Below are 16,761 nucleotides of genomic sequence, written 5' to 3'. Positions count from 1 at the left end.
CTTGTATGTATCAAGTTGCTTCTCTCTTGCTGCTTTCAAAATCCACTCTTTGTCTTGGATTTTGACAATTCCACTATATGTCTTGGTTTAGATCTGTTAGAGACTGTCCTGCTTGAGTTCGGTGAGCTTCCTGGATGGGTATATTCATGTCTTTTATCAGATTTGGGAAATTTTCAGCCATTATTTCTTCAAATACTTTCCCCCCCTCCCTTTCTCTCTTTTTTGTCTTTCTGGGAGTCTGATAATGCATATAATGATACATCTGTTGGTGTTCCACAGATCCCTCAGGATTTGTTCATTTTTCTTCATTATTTTTTCTTCCTGCTCACACTGGATAATCTCTATTTTCTTACCTTCAGGTTTGCTGATCCTTTCTTCTGCTTGTTCAAAGCTGCTGTCAAGGCCATCAGATGAATTTTTCATTTCAGTTATCATACTTTGCAGCTCAAAACTTTTTGGTTTGGTTCCTTTTTGTAGTCTCCATCTCTTTATTTTGCTCAGACATTTCCTAATTTCCTTTAGTTCTTGGTATATGGATTCTTTAAGCTCATTGATTATATTTAAGACAGTCGAGTTAAAGTCTTTGACTAATAGTTCCAGTGTATGAGCTTCATCAGGGATGGTTTCTGGTAAATTATTATTTTTTCCCATGAGTGGGCCATACTTTCCTGTTTCTCAGTATGTTTTGTAATTTTTTCATTGAGAATTGGGCATTCTGAGTATTATGTTGTTGTAACTCTGGAAATGTAGTTCTCTTACTCCTCTGGTATTGATAGATGCTTGTTTTTCTTGATGATGATGGCTGGAACTGTCAATCTGTAACTTTTCCAAACTATTTTTGCTCTCACATGAGGAATGGAAAGAGAGAAAAATATGTACTGTCTCTTTAAGACCTCTTTGTCACTTTGGTTGAGCAGGGTTGGAGCAATGTCTGTGCTCAGAGCTGGTGCCGCAGGGATCTGAAGCACCTCATCAAAAGCTGTGAATTGGGATCAGACCACACCCCCACAGATTTTGGAGGTTTAGCTTCTTACAGCCCACACTGGCACCCACAAGCTGTACCAGGAGCCTGCCACGTGGTTGGGGATGTGGGATGGTAGCCACTGCATGGAGGATGAAATCTGTTGATATTTACAGAAATTTACCAGTCTTTTCCTCTCTGGATGCTGCACAGTGTTCCACTAGATTCCAGTTTCAAAATAGTTGACTCAGACAGTTCCTGCCAGTTCAATAGTTGTTTTGGCCAAGGGGACTGATTCCTAGCATTTCCTACTCTGCCATCTTCCCAGAGTGCTCCTCAATCTGACCGCTTTGGCTCATGTGACTCTAAGCTTTCAGAGTTGTCTTCTCCTAGCTGCTTTGGCATCCCCACTCTCCTTCTCACGGTCTTCAACTCAAGACAATGGGGAAAGCATAATGTATTACTGAGAAAAAGCAGAAAAAGTAAGTGAAAAGAGCATCAAGGAAACAGTATGGATTTCTGTGGCTGGAGGACTTGGGTGGAGGCTTCTTGAGAAGTGGTTTGGAAATGTGGATGGGTCATTAGGTCTGATGGCGATGGCGACATAGCTGTTGTGAACTGTCCTATGCTAGTGTAGACTCCCTCAAATGCCATCTGCCGAAGTGTTTAAAATGGCGAACACAGCCCCAGGTCCAGCGGAAGCTCCAGGCAGCCCACACGTGGTGGCTGCGACTCACCTCAGCCCTATGTTATTTAATTGCTGACCAAAGGACACAAACTTTCAGAGTGACCATTAGTCAAAGGATTTCTCCCTTTATGTAAAATGTAGAAATATGCAGTCAGTGAAGCCTTCAGGAGTGCAAAACTGCATCTTCTTAAAGACTCTTTAAACTATGACCGTGTCTTCTCAGTTGAATGCATAGCGCTTTTCTCTTTTCATTAAGAGTATGAGTTTTTTTCTTTCATTTTAATTAAATTTGGGTTTCAATTAAAAGCTGGTCTTTCTGACAAATACTTTGACATTCAATTATTACAACACAATGTTTGTTTTCATCAAATACCTGAAAAAGAACTGTGCAGATTGCACAATATGGATATGCCTGCCTCCTACCAAGCATCTTGTGTTCATTGATGGTTTGTCTTTAGACCATAGAAAATTCCATTTTTTTCAAGGACCTCGTATCATGGTAAGTTACGGTTTATTTATTAACCTTGTTGTAATATTTTGGGATTGCAAAATGAATCTGTTAGGGACTGTGGAGACCAACACGCGTGCACCTTTACGTACATGGCAGTGCTTACGTAAACGTTTTCCGAGCTTGGCAATTTTTATTTAACCCTTGGTAATACTACTCTTGTGTTAAATCTTCAGGATTTGGTCTTGAAATGTGTTTAGAGAGAATTATAAGACTGCGTATCATATACTTTCTCCCTTAAAGCCTCTCTCTTAAAAAAAAAAAAACCACCTCTGCCATCTATTGAATGATAAGAGAATTAAATATATATTTAATTGCCATTATAACTCTTAAAATTGTTATTGTAGTAGGATTTTAACTCTTTTCCAGCATATGAAATCATAACACACCTCTTTCTTCAAAGATTATATCAGTCAAATACAATGTCATGGTACTATTCTTTAAAATTGAGTTACAGCATGCGTGTAGGCAGAGAGAGGCAGTCCCTCATTTCCATTTGCACGCCATTGAATATACGATGTGATCAAGGAGCAAGCACAGCCTTGTTTCTGGTGAATTCATCTGCTCAGCACACGTGCCCTGGGCACACACTGCGCTGAGATGCAGTGGTGAGCAAGACATGTCGTTCATCTCACACACCCCCTGGATCAAACAGGTGTGTGCTGGGAGCAGGTGTGTGTGGGAGCAGGTGTGTGGGAGCAGGTGTGTGTGGGAGCAGGTGTGTGGGAGCAGGTGTGTGTGGGAGCAGGTGTGTGTGGGAGCAGGTTTGTGCTGGGAGCAGGTGAGTGTGGGAGCAGGCGTGTGTGGGTGCAGGTTTGTGCTGGGAACAGGTGAGTGTGGGAGCAGGTGTGTGGGAGCAGGTGTGTGTGGGAGCAGGTGTGTGTGGGAGCAGGTGTGTGTGGGAGCAGGTGTGTGGAAGCAGGTGTGTGGGAGCAGGTGTGTGTGGGAGCAGGAGTGTGTGGGAGCAGGTGTGTGTGGGAGCAGGTGTGTGCTGGGAGCAGGTGTGTGTGGGAGCAGGTGTGTGTGGGAGCAGGTGTGTGCTGGGAGCAGGTGTGTGTGGGAGCAGGTGTGTGTGGGAGCAGGTGTGTGCTGGGAGCAGGTGTGTGTGGGAGCAGGTGTGTGTGGGAGCAGGTTTGTGCTGGGAGCAGGTGAGTGTGGGAGCAGGTGTGTGGGAGCAGGTGTGTGTGGGAGCAGGTGTGTGTGGGAGCAGGTGTGTGCTGGGAGCAGGTGTGTGTGGGAGCAGGTGTGTGTGGGAGCAGGTGTGTGGGAGCAGGTGTGTGTGGGAGCAGGTGTGTGTGGGAGCAGGTGTGTGGAAGCAGGTGTGTGGGAGCAGGTGTGTGTGGGAGCAGGAGTGTGTGGGAGCAGGTGTGTGTGGGAGCAGGTGTGTGCTGGGAGCAGGTGTGTGTGGGAGCAGGTGTGTGCTGGGAGCAGGTGTGTGTGGGAGCAGGTGTGTGTGGGAGCAGGTGTGTGCTGGGAGCAGGTGTGTGTGGGAGCAGGTGTGTGTGGGAGCAGGTTTGTGCTGGGAGCAGGTGAGTGTGGGAGCAGGTGTGTGTGGGAGCAGGTGTGTCTGGGAGCAGGTGTGTGCTGGGAGCCTGGCTCCCTGGCTCCAGAGTCCCCAGTGCAGACCCTGGGCTCCTGCGGGCGTCTTCTGGACAGCACCGGGCAGACAGTGGGCCGGCTGGAGTCAGGGGCATGGACGTGAGATGATGGCACAACGCTGGCTCAGGGCGGGGGGCTTGGAGCGTGAGAGAAAGAAGCTCCAAGCTCAGGGTGAAGGGTGGTCAGGGCTGGTCTGAGCAGCCCAGCACGCTCTCTGACCTGGTTGTTTAGCCAAATGAACAAAAGTTCGGCCTGGGGGGACAGACCGAGCGTTTGTGTCCAGTGCTGAGCAGCTCTGTGGCCTTCCGGGGGCTTCTGCTCAGGCCCCTCATGCCCAGGAGGCCCGGCCCCTTCCTTGGGAGCACAGGAGCAGTTGACTGAACTGACTCCGGGCTCAGATCATAACCTGCCTGTGCCTCTGTTACCTCGTGTGTGACATGGGGACGGTGATGGCACCTCCACGTGGCCTGGGGAGTGGACACGTGCGCCTGGGCCGCTGTCGTTTGGAAGGTGCCTGCTGCGGTCCCTACAGCTGGGAGGTCGCTGGAGCTCGGCGAGGGGCCGGGCCGTCAGCGCCGAGTTCACGCCTCTTCCTGAACGGCGTCGTACGTGGGGTTCTCAGTCTCAGAACCCGTGAAAACGCCCGTGACTCTGACGCCATCTGCGCGGCCAGGCGCGTGCTGGAGGCCGGCTGGGTGAGGCCACCCGGGGACAGAGGCTCGTACGGGGACAGAAGTCTGGGGACTTGGAGTGCGGGGTCCCTGTCAGTGTTCGGGGCCGACCTTGCCGTGCCCAAGGTCGATGTGGTTTGAGTGACTCGGGCAGTCTGCAGAGGTGCCCCGGCCCGTCGCCTGTCTGCTGAAGGGCGCTCTCTGCCGCGCTGGGCGCCTTACCTGGCCTGGCTCTCGGTGGAGCCCGCCGGGGCTCCTGTGTGCACTCGTTCTCCCGTTGGCGGAACCGTCTAGATGGACGAGGCTCCCGGCCCCTTCCCGAAGCCCTCCTCCGCAGCCAGAACAGAAGCGTCTTCGGAAGCCGCAGGCAGCTGCTCCAAAGCCGAGGGCAGCCTTTCTCCACAGCAGCCTTCTTAGTCGAGGCAGGCGGGTAATCACCCCTCCAGGACCTTGGGGTAACCTCTGGGGTGAGAGTCCACTAGAATGTTCTCCTACGCCGTGGCAATGCACATCTACAGCTCTTCCAAAGCATTTTGGGGGCACTGTCCTCGCAGAGAAAAAAGCCTGAAATAAAACTTGCCTACCAAACTTTTCAGACTTTGCGTTGAGAAAGTATCATTTCCAGGCTCTGTTGTTGCACGGGTGAGCGCCTCCTCTTCTACATTGCAGCATGTGGAGAAAGGCCTGCGTTGCTGGGGGAAAGGCACCTGTTTTGAAGTAGAGCAATTGGTTGAAATACTAGTCTGCTGGGTGGCCTTGGCCAAGGTGCTGAGCCTCTCTGAGCCAGTGTCTTCATCTTTAAAGGTGGGTCTTGGCACAACAGCCACCATGTCACTCTCATGGACCCGTAGAGATGACGCTGTGCGTTACCCAGAGGAACTTGCCCCGACAGCGCATTCCTTTGCCGTTCTTGGCAGCACGCGTAAGTGAAGCGCGGCTGAGCATCACTGAACGCTCAGGTCTGCTGGGGATGGGGGGTGGGGGCAGCGTGCCCCCCGGGCTCTCCCCTGGGGCTGCCCATCTCAGCCCCAGGAGCAGGCTGATGTATTCAAGGAGGTAACATGTGAAGGTATTTACAGCCTGTACTTAATTAAGGATGCTCATCAAAGCCATTTGGGCAACTCAATATTAAAAGGAGAACCAAGTAATCTTTACGGGAATCATCCTCTCTAGGAAGATTAAATCAAGATTGTGGAATGCTTCGTGGGAAAACATTAACAAACCATCGGCAGTCCCAATTCGGGGCCCTCAAGGTGGGGGGAGGGGGGCATGGAAAGAAGTCCCTAAATTGCCACTGAAGCCTTGTCCAGGGCCAGCGGGGCGCGCCAGGCCACCCGGAGCTGTGCGCGCGCCCCGGAAACAGCCGTCAGGCGGCCGCTGCCTGCTTGTTAAAGCCGGGAGAGGCCATCAGTCACCGCGGCCGTAAGTGTTTGCCGGGCAGGGGACAGTCCCATCAGCACTCTTTGAAGTGTCTTTCACGGAAAGTAAACATCTGAAGAACATAAGTAGACGGCTCTTCTTTCCAGTGAGTCACCTCGTTGGAGCGGCTGGATGGGGCGGGGTGGGCGGAGGACAGGGTGGAAAGGAGAAGCAATAAAGGAAACTTACGACAGCCATTGGCACATTTACTGCTCTTTGATATCTTAACTAGGTTTTTAAAAATGGAATTCTTTGTCTGTTAGAGGTCCTGGGGCATGATGCTCCAGGGCCTGCATCTTCTAATTAATAAGGCAGCGTAGAGCCCCCTGCAAATCAGGGACTTTGTTGAGTGGGTGGGCGTGCTCACCGGGGACCCCGACCCCGGGGGACGGTTGTTTACCCAGGGTGGGGACAGGAACAAGTAGAATCAGACAAAGGCGGTGGGCCCTCTCCACTGGACTTTTACGAGGCCCTACGAGTCCTGGAATTTTCAAAACACAACATTTCCGCTCTGAAAATTAGCAATGCCACAGCTGCAATGAAAGTACTACAATTTAAACTTTTAATTTCATGTCCATCTTAAGACCTAATAGCTCTGGATTTTTAGAAGTCGTGCTTTATTAATTTCAAGGCCGGTGGATCAATTATGTGGAATTATTTTATTATAACGTGTCCGTGGTAATACATATGATTTAGATCCAGCATATGAAAAAAATAAACAGTGGGCTGCGCAAATCAAGAGGAAAACCAGGCTGGCATCGTTGTGTGCGCAGTGATTGTCTTCTGCAGATGAATTCTGCTGCAGGTTGAACCGTAGCATAGTTGCAAAGTTTCTTGGCGTGCCAATGGCTGATGACGTGAGACACTGATTTCCAAATTACGCCCGTAGATTTGTACGCACGGCTGCTTTTGCAGCAGTAGAGCCCGAGTCTTCACGTAAGGATACACTTGATCAGGCCACTGCAATCAGAAGTCGACTCCGCCTGCCTGTGGAGAAGCGCCCGATGTCACGGTGGGCCGCGGCACAGGTGAGCGCCGGCCGAGAGGCCTCACTGGTCGTGCCTCTTTTTTCATCCCGCGACGCGAGCTGCGTCCTTAATAGTCTTAACAAGTTGGAAAGTTTTATTACTTTAAAAAGTTCTGCCACGACTTGGAGTCGCAGGGAGAAGCGTGGAAATACCATCGTGGCCAGCAGTCACTCTCCTTGCCGCGTGCGGAGCGGGTGGCAGGCGCGCGAGGTCCCGGCGCTGGCCTCCGTTTGGGTCCTCAGCACGCCTGCGAGGCGGGGAGTCGGGTAACATCGGCCGGTCGTCGGGGGGAGGACACGGAGCCCTCGAGGGGCGCGCCTCGCTCAGGCCGCAGCTCGGGCTTCGTGCCCCGCTGTCCAGGAAACGACCCAGCCGCGCGCCTGCAAACCGACGCCCTCCTGCTAGTGCTTCCTACTCAGGGCCCCCCACCTTCTGTGTTCTGGGGAGCCCGGGTAGAGGAGTCGGAGCAGTGAGCAGTAGGATAGGGCGTCAGGGCTGCGCCCCTCCTTTCTTGCCGGCTGCGCCATAGAAGGGCGCCGGCGCCTGGGGACATCTGCCTCCGCGCAGACAGGACTCTCCATACCCGGCCAGCCTCGGGGACCGCACGACTCCTGGACCTCAGCTGAGTGCCTGCCTGCGCGGCCGGTTCTTTCCAAACCTCGGGTTCAAGACCCGACAGAGGAAGGCAACCAGCATGTGCACAAAAGTGAAATAAAAACCCCAGACTACATGAGGCAAATACAAGAGTGTTCTCTATTACAAGGTGCTAAAAATACAGTGACAGGCAAAAAACACAACCAATGTCACCATAGACTGTAGTTAACAGTGATGCAGTAACATATATATATATAGAGAGATATATACTTACTCTATCAAAGCTATAGGTAAAAAAAAAGAATATGGGATTTAGTTTTATTAGATGTGAATACAATCAAGCATATTTTTTTTGTTTCCTTCATTAACAAGGAGATCTTGGTCATGTCATTTAGTGAATCTGTGCTCGTTATTCATCTCTTGGAACAGTGGAGAAATAGAGTTTGTTTTTTGGATTAAATAAGATAGATACGGTCTGACCAGGATTTTTCAGAGTAATGCTTCCAAGATTTGTTTTCAGATGCCTTTTGTCTGTTATTTTATTTTTTGAGTTTGAAATAAAGTAAATAAAACAACCCCAAACTGTAGACTAGCCTAGGATTAGGCCTCCCTGGAGCGCCTCGCGTGTGGATGCGGGAAGGCTTTATTTCATGGGCTTTGGTTTGGTTGCACTCTGTGTGTGGCCTGCGTGTGCCGGGCTGTGGTGCAATGTGCCCTGGCCGTGGCTCCTCCCCCTGTCGCTGGCCGTGGCTCCTCCCCCTGTCGCTGGCCGTGGCTCCTCCCCCTGGTCATTGGCCGTGGCTCCTCCCCCTGTCGCTGGCCGTGGCTCCTCCCCCTGGTCATTGGCCGTGGCTCCTCCCCCTGGTCGCTGGCCATAGCCCCTCCCCCTGGTCGCTGGCCGTGGCCGTCCACGGCTGCTGCACACTCCTTCTGGGTGCCCGTGGAGCACCTGCAGCTCTATGCTCTTGTCAGAGTTCCCTGTTGGAGGCTCGTCCTTGGTCCAATGGCCTGACTGTCCCTCCTTCTGTTCTGCAGCCTGTTCACACGCCCCGTCCCCCCCCCCACCCCGTGGACACCCTCAGCCCCTCTGCTTGCTGTGGACCCACCAGCTGTCCATGCCGGAGGGGCAGGGGCCCTCCCAGAGGTGGACAGAAGACAAGGACAGTGGCCCCTCTGAAGGATGGAGCGTTAACAGGCAGTGCTCAGGACTCCCTCTGCCTGCCCAGAGCCTGGAGAGGCCTGGGCCTTGGGGCCAGCTCAGGAGGTGGGGGACGCAGATGCTTCCGGAAGGAGGAGGGTCCTCGGAACCAGAGCCCAGGCCCCACCCCTCCGGGGGCCTTTCCTGCTAGCCAGGGGGTCTCATGTCCTGGGGCCCTCCCCCAGACATCCCTGTCCCTGACCCCCCCGATGTCCCTGTCCCCACCCCTCCTGTGGTTCTGCAGAGGCCCTTCCCTGCACATGGACCTTCCTGTGTCGTGGACAGCGCAGGCAGATGCTACCCACTCTGTGCCCTTGACCTTTGTGCAAATCACCGTCGAACAGATCACGCTTGAAGCTCATATTTGCTCAGTGAGCGCGCTTCTTCTTAAAAGGACCTGGAGAGGGAAGCAGCTGTGGCCCCATCAGCTGGGCTCCTGTCTACCATGTGGGAGGCCCTGGGTTCACGTCCTGGCCTCCTTGTGAAGGCGGGCTCGCCCGCACGCTGCGGAGAGCTGCTGGCCTGGGTGCCGTGGAGCGCTGCCGGCCCTAGCGTCACGGAGAGTCGACTCAGCAAGGTGATGCAACGAAAAGGGAGACAAGTAAAAACACAGAAGAGTGCGCAGCAAATGGACACAAGCAAGCTGCAAGGGGGGGAGGTATAAATAAAAAAAATAAAATAAATACAGACACACAGAAGAACGCACAGTGAATGGACACAGAGTGCAGACGGCAAGTAAAAACCACAAAGGGGGAGAGGGGTTTAAAAAAAAGCACTTGGAGATACTGTTTTAAAGAATAGATCCTTTTACAATGCAAGATGCTATTCTTACATTTACCTGTTTTCTTACTTTGGCTTTTTATATAAGTGCTTTCTTTTCCTTTTTAATATCAGATGCATATTTCAGAAGAAGGTATGTGATAAATATCTCAAGCTCAAGATATATATACATATCACAATGCAAATATTTATTGTTGTTAGAGGTTGAGGTTTCAAATAGCACAAACTGTAGGTTTACAGAAAAATCATGCAGAAAATAGAGGACTCGCTCCAGTTTTGCAGCCAGTTGCCATTCGTCCCCATCTGTCAGGTAAATGCACTGGCTGGTCTGTGTCTGGTCCCTGCCACAAGCATTAGCTGAGTGCCCGTCTGGGCCCTGCCCTCGTCCTGGGAATGGGAGGACAAAGGACACGGCCCTGCTTTAGGGTGCTGCTGGCCCAAGAGGATGAGGGGGAAAGCCTGGCAGTCCTCACGGCACGTGCCGCACGGGGTGGGGCCCAGCCAGTGGTGGCACGGAGGGCGGCTCGCGAGGCTCAGTGGGGAGCATGTGGACGTGGCTTGAAAGGCCAGGCAGGTCAGGGGGCCAGGCCTGACAGCTGGGGGGGTGCGGTGGGGAGCCTGGGAAGCTGGGCAGGGGGACGGGCGTGGAGGGGCTGTGGCAGGAAGCAAGCCCCTTCTGCAGACGTGGGGGCATGAGGGAGAACAGCCACGTCCCAGCAGCTGCTTTGGGGGCCCCTGTCCCCCAGAGCACCTGGGTTACAGGAACTGCCTCTCCTTTTCCTACAGCTGGCCTCCTACTCTCGCCTGGTCAGTGGACACAACTCAACCCAGCACATCTCAAAACAGACTTGTGGATAGTTTTCCTTGTGAAAATTAAATAAGTTTCTGTTTGTTTGAGTGGTGGTAGCCAGGATTTGTGAACTTTTTCTTTTTTGGAAGTGGATTTTGATTAGAGAAGCCTCCTTGAATTCAGTCTAGAATTTTGTGCTACTGCCTAAATGATCTTTTGGGGCCATTGCTATTCTGTGTCCAGGAAACTCTGATTTTATCTCATTGCTAAATTTACATATTTCCCAGAAGCGATCTCCAGAAGTGAAGAGGATACAGGGCGCAGGTGTATCTGACGGCACTATCTTGGGCCGCTTTATCTCATCTGTAAGGCGAGGCGGCAGAGCACAGGCTGCCCAAGCGCCCTGCCAACTGCAACGTTCTGTGATCATATCGATTTTATGTTTGTGCATTTCCTTTATTGCAACGTTTTTGGGAAATTCTTTTATTAGTGGAATTCTGCAACAATTCTCGAGTTAAAGAATTTTCATAAATGTCAGGATAATAACTTCGTAAGCACGCAAACCAAGACCAACTTAAAAACTCGGATAGCTCCTGTGGTCACTCACTTTCCCTGGAGGACAGCTTTGCGCTGCAAATACGTGCAGTCGAGGAGTGCGTGGCCACGCTGCGCGGCCCGGGCTGCAGTCGGCCGCCACCCTGCGCGGCTCCCTGTCCCAAGCGGCTCTTCCTGACGTCCTTCAGGGGTCGGGCAGCAGCCGGCCCTGTGGCTGTGCAGGGAAACCAAGGTGGGCAGCGCTGCCCAGGCACTGGGCTAACGGGTCCTCTCGACCCCAGAAGTGCCCTATGGACAAAGGGGTGGACGACCTTGAGCAGAATGCCGTTCTGGTTAAAATCAAGGTCGCACCTAAAATACTTCTCGCACCGCACACGTGCTATCTCTCAGGATGACTTTTGAAAATGTCTTACTCCTTCCCGGCGGGTGTGCACGCGTGTGCGGCTGTGCCACATGTGTGTACTGGTGAGCACGTGTGTGCGGCCGTGCCACATGTGTGTACTGGTGAGCACGTGTGTGCAGCCGTGCCATGCGTGTGTACTGGTGTGCACGCATGTGTGTGCATTTGTGCATGTGGGAGTGTGCTCTAGGGTAGCTGTAGATTATTTAGCTCTGTGTTCTTATTTATTTATTTTTTATGCCCAGCACTGTGCCAGGATCTTTATTGAATTGAATAAATATTCTCCCACTTTCAAAGTATAGCTTTTGCTTTTGTTTTTTTTGTCTTTATTTTTTTAATATTACATTAAAAAATATGAGGTCCCCATATGTTCTTATTTATTAACAAAAGAATTTTATCTCAGAGTGAGAGTTGAAGTAACAGAATGTCACGGCGCCAAGCGATAAGCTGCGAGGCGTCTCCTGAAGGAGAACGTGGCTCCTGCCCACAGAGGGCAGGGGCCCCGCTACGCCTGGATCCCCGTGGCCTGGGGAGGTCTCAGGACGTCCTGACTCCACCGCGGTCCTCTCTGCGAGGCCGGGCAGCCTCCGCAGCCCCTCTCGAGACGCTGCGTGAAACCCGCTGCGGGAGGTGCTGCTGGAACGACCGTCACCGCGGCTACGATGACCGATGGGCCGCAGCTATTGGAGGGAGTTCGTCTTGCCGTAATGACCACTTTTTCATGCTCACATTCTCATGATAGGAAAACACTGTGGACGATGAGAGGAATTTGCAGTTAAGGAAGACTAACGACCTCAGGTGCTGGCACGGCTCTGCGCTCTTCCCGCTGGATGATTTCAGAAGCACTCTTTTTCTGGTCTTCATTTATTTATTTTTTGAATTAAAAAAAAATTCAATTCCTTTTTTTTAAAAAAGATACATAGGTCACAAAAAATGTTACATTAAAAAATGTAAGAGGTTCCCATATACCCCCAACCCACCCCACTCCTCCCACATCAACACCCTCTTTCATCTTCGTGGCACATGCACTGCACCTGGTGAATACATTTTGGAGCCCTGCTGCGCCGCTTCTTAACTAGTCTTTCTGTTGGAATTTGCAGATTTGAGAGATGGCCTTGGAGTAGATTTCTTTTTTTAGTTTCACTTTCATTGCCTCCGATAGCTATCCTAAGGCTCTCTGGAAAAACGGGATTACAATGTAGTTCCTTGTTGAAGTAAGAGCTCTGTATTTAAATGGCTAAAAATAAAAGTGCCTTAGCGCTGCTGCATCCCTCGTGCGCCCGCTCTGTCCTTCTTTACTGAGGGGCAGCACGAGCGCAGCCACGAGCGCAGCCACGAGCGGGCGGCCGCCCCCCGCCGGCAGGGCTGGGAGAGCGCGGCGCAGCTCAATGCTGCTTAGCAAAAACAAATTTCGTGGCCAATTATGGGATTACTGAACACCTGAAAATCCTGGCATTCGGAACTTAGTGGAGAAACACTTTGGATGTTTTGTTGAAATGAAGGGTGGTGGTAAAAACAGGCGTTTACTTGAAACCTCTCTGCTCATGGTGTGGGAAATGATGCCAAGCATGGGTACTGGGTGCGCGTCAGCGTGACGGCGAGGAAAGCTGGGGCTCTGTGCGGGGCTGTCCCCTTTGCCCTGTCGGGAGGGAGGGTCTGGTGGACACAGCCCAGGGGTCGCCCCCCTCCCACCCTGCTGGGGTTTGCGCCCTCGGCCCCGACAGTGGAGCCCACTCCTACTTGCCCCTGCGCCGGGAAGGTCACATGGGTGCCACACTAGACCGTGCCTCCACGCTGTCTGGGGCACTCAGGGAGCTCGCTGTGGCTATCTGCAGGGTCCCTTGGTTGCCCATTGTGGTTGGGAAGTAAGTTCAAGAGGCAGGAGTAGGAGGCAGTAGGTTTACTCTTAGTTGACTTATCTCCCTGCTAATGACACCATGGATTTTTCTGTTGGGTGGTTATTATTTTTTATTATCAGCATTAGCATTAATCTCCAAGAAAATGAATATAAGATAGGAAAAATGTCTTGGCCTCATTGACGGTACGTCATCTTTGAGATTCTCACTCCATCACACTAAATGGAACCATTTCCATTTTACCCACACTCAATTCAAGGGTTTGTCTTCTGTTTCCCTGGGCAATTGCATAACTCTACTATTGACCTTAACTGAAGTCCTTTGTTTTGTACCCTAGCAGCCCAAAGCATTTAAAATGCGTGTTTATTTAATTTGTCCTGGCATGCAGTGTAATTACAAGCAGTTTGTTTTCTCTATTGTAAAATATGGTCTAGAGAAGGAATAAAGTAATGTGGAAAATTACCATTGTGATATACTGTATGGTGGAATGACGCTGAAAACACTTAGTGGTGCTAGCACTGGAGGTGCTATTTGTGTTGTGTGTAAGAGCAGTGAAGAATTAAATGCCTCCTTCTCAACTATATTTGCATGATTTTCAACTGCAGTAAAATTAATCTGATCTATCTCTAAGAATAAGCAACACGGCAGCAACAAAATCAAGGGCCCCACAGAGCTGAGTGCTAGAGCAGCCTTTGAAGTCACCTGGCTGTGTGAGACCCCAGAGGTTGTTTCAATGGGTAAATCGTAGTCACGCAGGACTTGGGTGAATTCCAAGGCTCAGGACCTCCGTGGTGACCATCCATCCATCCTCCCATCCCAAGGACCCTGTCAGGGGCGTCTCCTGGGCCAGTTGAAGGACAGATGGGTCCAGATGGAAGTGGGGGTGCAGGGACAGCCCTTTGCCTCCCTGGCCCATAGTTTTGTTTCCAGGTCCCCTGTTTGTCTGCTGGAGAGAGCTGGCCACCTTGGCAGCGCTTTCTGCTGCTCTCTCTCTGTTCCTACTGCACAACATTTTGTGATACTCTATGAAGGACACTGGATAAATAATAAATCACACTGTATCATTTACCAAACTTCAAGTGATCACAGAAAGAAACATAATAAGCCTTTTAAAATAAAGGTGGCAAATCCACCAGTTCACCAATGGGGCAAGTTAGGACAGCGTGAGTGTGCATGGGCACGCGTGTAAAGTGATGCTTCTGTAGCTGGCTCCTCCTGGCTCTGTTACTTTGAAGCGTTGTGCCGGAGAGACAACTGGATGCCAGCGAGCAGCTGAGGGCCCCCTCAGCTGCCGCCTGCTCTTGGGTGTCCTGCTGAACCGTCCGCTTATTCAATGTGCTGTGGCAGCTAGAACAAGCTTGCTTTAAGCATGGGCCTTTTGGGGACATTTGAGGCCTTTGGCACTTGTATTTTTCTGTGAAACTCAGTAAATGAGGGTCTCAGGAGCAGCCGATGCTTGTGCTTCTGCGTGGAGGGTGAACCTGGTGGGGCCCTCTCAGGAGATGTGGTGCGGGGTCCTTGTGCCCAGAAGGCGCCGTCCAGGGTGGGTGCATTGTAGAAGCCTGAGATGGCCTGGCTGAACCAGCCGCAGAGTGTGAGGGGGACGCCCAGGGAGTGTGGGGATCCCTCCATCCCGTGGAGCACAGCCTTGCTCTGGAACCACGCTCTAACCCTTGTGCTGCTGGGAGCTGGCGTGGTGGCCTGCACACCCCAGCCCAGCACAGCAGTGTGGAGGCAACGGTCTCCTTGCTGGTCCTTCTCCACGAGGTCCTCACTGCTTTCTTGCCCTCCACAATCCACATGTGTGAGCCACGTCGCTGTTTAAGGTGGCAAGCTCAGTGTGGGGAGCTGTGGCAAGGCTGCGCGTGGGCTCAAGCCTGTGGGTGCAGGGTGCCTCAGGGCCCTGGGGTCCTGGTGGGCTCTGTGGGGAAGAGCCAATGCTGCCCAGGCCTCCCCCTGGCCCCTGCCACCGTCTGGGCATCTTGCAGTGGTGTGGTGGGTCAGGTGTTAAGTGCATCAGGTAATCATGGGATGCGCATGTGGGAGTAGAGACTGTGTTCTTGTCGGGACAAGGGAGCCCATGACAAAAGCCTTGGGACCCCAAGGCTAGGCTCCACAGAACCCCAGGAGAAGTTGAGTCTACTTGGCCAGGGGTTGTCACACCCAGACTCGCCTCATTCAAGGAAAACCAGGATGCCCTTTGGATTAAATTTGCAACTATTTTAGATTATGTTGCTTCAGCACCAACGTGACTAAAGACACTGAAGCACAGCACTTTACCTCGCTGCCCCGCAAGGTTGGGAGGCATGGCCAAGAGGCGAAGTGGCTTGCCTCACTCTAGAAGAGCATGGTGCAGCTTGTGAAGTTGGCGACTCACTTCACTCCCAGCTTTGTGGCCAGAAAGGGGGTTGGCATGCCCGAGGGAAGCTTGGTCTCCAGGGTGAACCTCCCCGAGGTGACCTGGTTCAGTGATGCTCTCACAGAACTGCCCCGGGCAAGCGAATCCTACGGGGTCCGTCTAGAAGCTGGGTCTGCAGCGGTCCCATTCACAGCTCTCTTTCTCTTTCCTTCCACTCTTCCAGCTCTCACCCTGACTCATGGGTGACTGTCCTCCTTCAGTTCTTGGCCTCTGGTTGAGTTTGAATTTCACACTGGTGGTTGGTCTCTTGCAGCCAGTGCCAGGGCTCCTTTTTGTGACCTTGTGTCCATGAGACTTGAGCATCATAGAATTTTCTGGCATGAGTATCATCTTGCAAAGAAGGATACGGTTTGATGTTTATGTAGATGGATGACTAAAAAGAGAAAGGCTCAAGATAAGGTGCAACCACCCAGCCTTGGGTGCCTGGGGAAGGAGCAGTGGTGGTGCTGAGCAGTGAGGGTGGATGGCCCCCTCCCCTTGGACCCAGCGTCAGCCGTCCTGGATGGTGGCTAGGGAGAGAAAGACGGATGGAGGAGAAAGATTCTGGGTCAGTGGTTCCATTTGCTAGTTGGATGACCCATAGCAAATTATCTCTGAGCTTTGGCTCACTGGTTTAGGTGGCTATGATGAGGTCTGCCTGTCCTGCTAGTTCTGGCTGAGGTAGTCATCGTCACATACATTGGAAAGCTCTTGAACTCTATAGGCTTTGCAAATGTTAGTGTTGAAGACCCTCTCAAGCTGGGGATTCTGAGATTTATTCATATAAGAATCGACAGGTTTGTAAGAATGCTCTCTGAAGCCCTCTGCCTAATAGTTTAGCGCTGGCTATAAAGATATCTCCAGGGTCAAGGGAGGGGCCATGGTTTAATCAGTGCCTTCTTGAACACCAGTGACTCATGAGTGAGTGATTGAGGACATGGGCATCTGGCTCTTCCTTTTCCCTCCTCCTCCCCTGGCTCTCCTTTCTCCCAAATGGTCTTCCAGTGACTAAGAGGCGGGGAGTCCCGAATGCTATCACCCACCTGGTCTGGTGACCAAGACTGGCCCCTCCTCCTGCAGGCCTCAAGTCTCTGCTCACCTGGGTCACCGCGTGTCACTATGCCTACTTTATCTTCTCCCTAGGTGGAGTTACCTTATTTACCTGTTTATGATCTATCTCCGTGAGAGCAAAACTATTTTGGGTTGTTCACCCTTGTATCCCAGTGTCTTGAACAGACTGCCAGAGATAAAGAGCTCATGAGATATTTGTTGAGTGAATTAATAAATCCTCATGACACACATTTCAGGAGAAGCAG

This window comes from Dasypus novemcinctus, chromosome 16 (assembly GCF_030445035.2).
Source record: "Dasypus novemcinctus isolate mDasNov1 chromosome 16, mDasNov1.1.hap2, whole genome shotgun sequence".
NCBI lineage: Eukaryota > Metazoa > Chordata > Mammalia > Cingulata > Dasypodidae > Dasypus > Dasypus novemcinctus.
The sequence above is the reverse complement of the archived record's forward strand: the minus strand, read 5'-3'. Positions refer to the sequence as shown.